The 6,633-nt window shown below is 43.3% G+C and overlaps 1 protein-coding gene across 4 annotated transcripts in view; it reads left to right on the plus strand.

Moving 5' to 3' along the window:
* The window catches only part of KCNH1 (potassium voltage-gated channel subfamily H member 1), a 230,935-nt gene extending 227,968 nt beyond the window's left edge, over positions 1–2,967 (plus strand). For all 4 annotated transcript variants that reach the window (XM_083605032.1, XM_083605028.1, XM_083605030.1 and 1 more), the window contains exon 12: positions 466–2,967. The gene's annotated coding sequence lies outside the window, so the exon portion shown is untranslated. The remainder of the gene's footprint in view (positions 1–465) is intronic.
* Positions 2,968–6,633: the final 3,666 nt, after the last annotated feature.

Below are 6,633 nucleotides of genomic sequence, written 5' to 3' on the forward strand. Positions count from 1 at the left end.
TAATTCGTTCCAGAGGTCCATTCTTAACCTGAAACTGTTCTTAACCTGAAGCACCACTTTAGCTAATGGGGCCTCCTCCTGCTGCTGTGCCGCCAGAGCACGATTTCTGTTCTCATCCTGAAGCAAAGTTCTTAACCCGAGGTACTATTTCTGGGTTAGTTGAGTCTGTAACCTGAAGCGTATGTAACCCGAGGTACCACTGTAGAAGACACTCAACTGTTGATCTTTATCACGGTGAAATGACTTTGGAGGTTTCCAGATAAATCAAATTTAATTTGTACTCAATTTCAGGGCTTTAAAAAAGAGGTGGGGGGTGGGGAGCAAATCTCTGAAATGATGCAAATTCTTCTCAGAATCCGACACCCATATTTTTAAACGTTCTGTGTCTTCAGATACATGTGTTTCTGTTGGAGATTTCCTGTGCAATATTAAAAACACCCTTCTTGCTTTAAATTTCATTTACAGCGGTGTCCCGATTTCCCCGAGAACATCCAGTTTAACAGCTCCGAAGGTGATGTTCTGCATCTACACTCCTTCACTTAATGAATCGAAAGAGCTATTTGCTGTGAACATCCTGGTGATTTTTGTTTCTTTGTTTCGACTCAGTATAGAGTTGGCGTGGACCCATTTAAAACACGATTTTATTATTATTTTTAAAAAAGCAATCTTTATTAATAAATGTGTATGTGATTATGCAGCCACACAATACGTGTGTCTGCATTAGTTCCGACTATAATTAGTGTTATTGGACAATTCACAGCATATCCTTCACTCTGCGATCAAGATATCAAAACAATAACAGAAGTCTTCCCCCAGTGGACAAATGTATTCTGTTGGTCCAGTTCAGCAATGAGGATCATGTTAATCTGCAGTGGGGCGGGGGTGTTTAATTTCCTTGTTCTGCTTAATATTTCTATAGTATACTTTGATTGAATTGTAACTGTGCCGCTGGGATATGGTCTAACAAATGTCAGAGCAGCCAGGACTCTTATGCAGAAATCTCAGAGCTGTATTAGAAGTCTTTCTGTGTAAATAAGGAGGCGATTAATATTTAACCCTTGAGGGAAACACGAGCATAATCTTAAGGCCAGAATTGCAGTCTCTGCCTTGGATGAGATTTCAATGTGCATGAAACGTGCGGCACATAGACCACATCAGCATGGCCACTTCATTCAGCCATGAAGATACAAGACTAAAGATGGGTTTTTACAGCCACAGCTAATGTAGATGGTGGACTCCCAAGTCCCTTTTGAACCCCACACTAGCTAGATGCATCTCTTGGCGCGTAAGGGGATGTGGGTGTGTTCGCACAAGGTCACTGGCTGTTGCGTGTGCTTGGCTGCATGTAAAGTGAGCTGGTTTTCCTTTGTTTCAATACCTATGGCTTTTTAATTTTAAAAGTGAAGATCTTCCAGGCTGGCTGGCACAAACCTTCCAGTGCCAGGCTTGTATGAGAAATTGCAGGCAAGGAGGGCAGAAATAAATAAATACATTAATTGTGCCACAGGGTGGTGGGAAAAATATGTTGCCCCGACCTTGACACAAATTTCAAGAGGTGGGGAATCAGATCTTGCACTGATTCCTCCCTTCTGCTGTTGAGGAGTAGCTCCTCTCATCCAGGCCTTTCATCGTGCAACAAGTGTGCAGAAAGCTGCAAAAAAATTGTGATGCTGCCACAGCGTGTGTGTGTGCCTGCCCTACTTTGTGCTGCAGAAAGTGCCTGCTTTTGTTCACGGAGCCCTTTGTTGTTGCATGGATGGCATTGTTGTGGTACAAAATTGTAGTTCCAGGAATTTCAGGAGTTGTGCTCATCGCACATCAGGGCCTGCAGTGCAGCACCCTTTGCCACTTTTCTTATTGTCATGGCTGTATTTGCTAGAAGGACTTGTCTTCCCTGCACCCCACCCTCTCACATTGTTTAGCTCGTGTGCTTCCTTTGGACTCCCCAGATGAGCCAGCGAAATCTGTAGCTCTCCTCCTTTGCAGCGATAAGGTGGCGGCGAAGAAGAGGGCTGAGGATTCAAGGGCCTAGAGTCGGGATGGTGAACGGTGACCCATCCAATAGGCAATGCCAGATGGGGCTGGAATGGAGCTCAGTGACACCTGAAGGGCCAAAGGTCCCAATTCATGACCTAGGAAACCCAGTAGGCACAAACTACTTATGCCGCTCAACGACATGATGGAAGCAAAACTGTATTCACCTGGGAAGGGCCATAGCTCAGTGGCAGATCAGCTGCTTTGCATGCAGAAGGTCCCAGGTTCAATTCCCAGCATTTCCAGATAAGATGTGAGAGACCCTCAGTCTGAAACTGGAGAGCCACTGGCTATCAGGGCTGGGCAAGATGGGCCAATGGTCTGATGGGAACTTTCCTATCTTCCTATGTTTCTATATAGCAGTAGTTCTGAAGCAAGTCCAGTGGCAACATATTAGGATACTAGCTTCTCCTGGATATGGGGGTTCTGAACCAGGATCTGGTCAGCATTTACTGAGTTTTGGCACTGACCACGGTTTTAGTATATATTCCCATATTACATTAAATTGCATTTGGGTCTCGAATGTGCTTGAATATCTGACTATTGGTTGTGTGTGGAAGACTGACATCTGCCATAGCTTTCCATCTGCATTACAGACCAACTGAAGCAAGGCCCAGTTTTATTCTCATGGGTGAAAAAACCCCTTGGGAATGGCCGTGCCCTGTTTCCTTTATGGGAAGCGTATGCGAAGTATAGTATATATATGATTCCTGTTTTTCCATGCCTAGATCCAGTAGTCTAAAATGTAGAAAATGTAGGATATTTAGATAGCTACTATATTTCTTACAGGACAGTGGTAGCTGGCCTTTTCTGACCCAAGGGTCGTATTGGCAGACACCCCTGCACGGACCACCTGTCAATGGTGGGCAAGGTCAAAATATAATTTGTGTGTTTGTGTAAGAGTGCGTTCATGCACGCGCATGCACACACACACACACACCACAATTACGAATACAAATACAAATTGCATGTAAACATGCAGGCATACACACACATACACAACTATTTCTCTATCTCTCCCTCCCTTAAGGCACAATGAGGGTCTCTTAAAAAATCATCCCCACCCAAGCACGAAGATGGGGGAGCACAATATGTGATGAGCAAAAGGCTGTGCTTCAAGGACCAGCACCATGGAGAGAGCTTTTGCCTTTTACTTTTTGCCGATACAGCACTTAACCTCCCAGTCTCAGTACTCCGAGGCTCAGTGCTGCGACTGAGAGACAAAACTCCTCTGCCTGCTCTTCAGAGGAGTATAATCGCTACTGGGCAGGCAGAGGGATTCAATCTTTTGATCTGCACACTGAGCACTACAACACTGAGATTTGGAGGCAAAACTGCGGTGGGTTGGCAGGCCACTCCTCGCAGCTTCCCCAATCTGGCCTGAGGACTGCGGTTTAGCCTCCCCTGCTTTGGAGCAAGGTTTGGCATGCGAGTGAAGTGAAATATATACCCACTGGTGGTGCTTTCTCGCCACTGCCACAGGTCACCTGCAGGTGCTTCTTAAGCTGCCCTTATCGCAAAGCTGACCCTCTCTGAGCGCCATGGTTTGCAGGCGCCCCTCCATGCTGCGTTTCCCAACTTGGGGCGACTGCGCTTGCGCCATGGGTAGCTGTTGTCTCCTTGGCTTCCGACTCTGTGGAAGACAGTCAGGCAACGCAGCCTCTAGGGGCGTAGGAGGGAATAACCAATCATCTGCATTTCAAAGTAATAATAAGCATTTCAAAGACAGGGATCCTCACTGGGAGGCTTCCCAGAATGCAGTTATATAAGAAACACTGTCATTAGTACAGTATCTTTGATCTGAGTTGTTTTCCCCCACCGCAACCTCACGCCACACACTGCTGTGGCAAGGATGGATTTGCGCTAAGTACGAAAACAAAGCTTCTTGCAATAAGTTGTTTTTAACATTTAGCCTTAAGACCCCTTTCCGTCAGTGATAAAGAGTTGAAACTATGATGCTGTCATGGACTCCCTTTCTACCCTTCTGTATAGTGTTCACTACAGTGTTGCCTCAAGATATAAAGCACTTTGATTAGATTTCTTAAGTCTAATGGAAATCGTGCATCGGTAATTCGATTTATTTCTCCACATATTGCCTTCTGACTAGTTTTTCTGTAGCCTTTCCCCCCGTTCGTCTGCAAGGACACTTCATCGCCATTGCCACAGACACTTTTATATATCAGGGAGCTGATACCTCATGCTGCTGAAAGTGTTTTGTGTATTGATCGAAGTCTCTCTCACACCCATTCTTCTTGACCAAGGTAGTGTGCTTCTTCTGCCGCCATTGTATATCTCCACATGACACCCGAGTGTCGTAGGACCCGGTGTGACAAATCCCACAATGTTATTGTAACTGTAATTAGAACTACCAATGCTGGAGGTGTCTGGGATTTTTAAAAGGAATAAATGCTCATTTTTATTTTTATTTTGAAAGAGATTTTCAAAGGGCAATGATTTCCCTCCCCACCCCCATTGGTCTTATTCCTATTTAATGTCCTCTGTTTTGAAAGGAATCATTTGAATAATAGAAAGATTCAATAATCTTGTATCAGGATGAACTGCTAAACGAAGTAATATGACTTTTCATAATGAATGTGTTATATTATTGTACCTTCATACGCTCCATATTTTTCCATCACCTGAAAACATGCTGAAACCTTCCTTTTCCACGTCTGCATGGACACTTTATGACTATCCAGTAATGCAGTTTTTCTGGCACTTTAAAAGAAAATGTACTCCACTTGTTTTTCTCCTTTCCAGAATCCACCAAATACTATCTCTTTTTTTATTATTTCTTTGCATTTGTCACTTTGTCTTACTGAGCATGAATAAAACAAAGATGAATAAGTAGATACTATTTTTGTGGTCAGCTGAAAAAGCTGCCAGTAGAGAGAGTATATATCTCCTGTTTTGGAATGTCCTGATAAAGTTGCTGTCACAAGACATGAATAAATACCCCCTTACTGACATTTTTAAACAAGCACAAATAATATTTGTAAAGACAAATTTTAATTTTATTTATTATAGTAATAAACTATTTTATACATTACAGTGTCTTGCCTCTGCAGTGTGTGATTTTCTGCTTGGACAAATGACTGTAATTTTAAGTTTCCTTTCAAAGGCTGCCTGATTATTTCTGAATGCATGTGAAATTATTGATTGCTCTGCCATTTTTTTTTAAAAAAACTTTTGAGTTCTCTCTCATGGGAGGCATTGCCCATGTGGTCTCTGTGGTTTTGTAAACATGGACAGCTCTGAATTCCATAATTGGGGATTCCAGAAATTAATTGCCACAGTTCAGGATTCCAGAGTTCATGACAAGCAGGCCTTGGTTCTAAAGTTTTAATTTATTTACCACCCTTAGGATTCCAGGGCAGTGCTCAATAACACTGGGCAACAATTTTTTACTTTTTGAATGTTGTCTAGATTTCTACAACTGATTTAGGGTATTTTTGCACTGCTGAATCAGGAAATGGCATCCGTTTCTCCCCATCAGGTCAGGTTTTTGTGCTATGTTCCTCCTGCACAGGCCAGTCCTTCTTCGTGTAATGCTGAGCACGGTCCCTACTATCCCACATGCACAGAAAACATGGGTACTTGGTGAAGCCAGACTGTTGTCCCAACAAAAAGTTCACCTTCTTCAGGTCAACACAAATAAACCACTTATGCTGATCATAACCAATTTTCTCCAGCACATACTTCACCCCTTCATAGTTCTCCTTCAGTGTACTCGAGTGAGCCAGGGGTTTTGATCCCCCAACTTTATGCTTTGCCGCACCAATTTGTGGAAGATTTTGAGGTTTTATGGCTTCAAACTGATCCCTTTTCGACATAATCACCCAGAACTATCGAACCTGAATACTTCTTGTCATTAAAATAATCATTTCCAATCAAAACAATTATTCAACATGGCATTTTACCCCCACCAACTTCTTCTAAAATGCTCCACACAAGCGTACATGTGAATAAAAATGTAAAAAAATGACATGTGGCCATAACTCAAAAACTTGACCTGACTGAGCAAAACCAATGTGATTTTTGGATTCAGCGCATCAGATTCGTCCTAAATCAGCTGAAAAAACGCAGACAACAAATTTGTTGTTGACCAGTGTAATCTACGGGTGTAATTCCTTTAGTCCTCTTAAGATTGTTGCTCCAGGAGAGGCTTCTCCTTTAAAAAAAAAAAGGGCGGGGAGCAGCCAATTTTTGCTGTTTCTCTTCCTCCCATCCAGAGCTCTCCCCTAAGCAAAAACTGTTCTGGGCCTTGGGGAATCAGTGAAAATCACCGCCTTCTCTGCTAGCGGACACCTCTCCTGGGTCAAAAGCCCTTGGCATCACTGGGACATAACCCTGTATTCCAGCACAAAAAGCGGGGGGGGGGGGGGATCAATAATCTAACAATAAGTTAAAATAGGACCATTTTCTGAGGTGGCTTCCCATTTGTGGAATACTCTCCCCAGGGAGGCTCCACTGGTGCCTTCATTACATATCTTTAGGTGCCAGGCAAAAACTTCTCATAGGCTGTCATTTTCTGTCACGGTGTTTCCTGAGTCTCAGGCAGAAGCGAGCTTTTAATGTGTGAAGTAGGAGTTGGAATCT

The sequence above is a fragment of the Podarcis filfolensis genome, assembly GCF_964270895.1.
Source record: "Podarcis filfolensis genome assembly, chromosome: 3".
NCBI lineage: Eukaryota > Metazoa > Chordata > Lepidosauria > Squamata > Lacertidae > Podarcis > Podarcis filfolensis.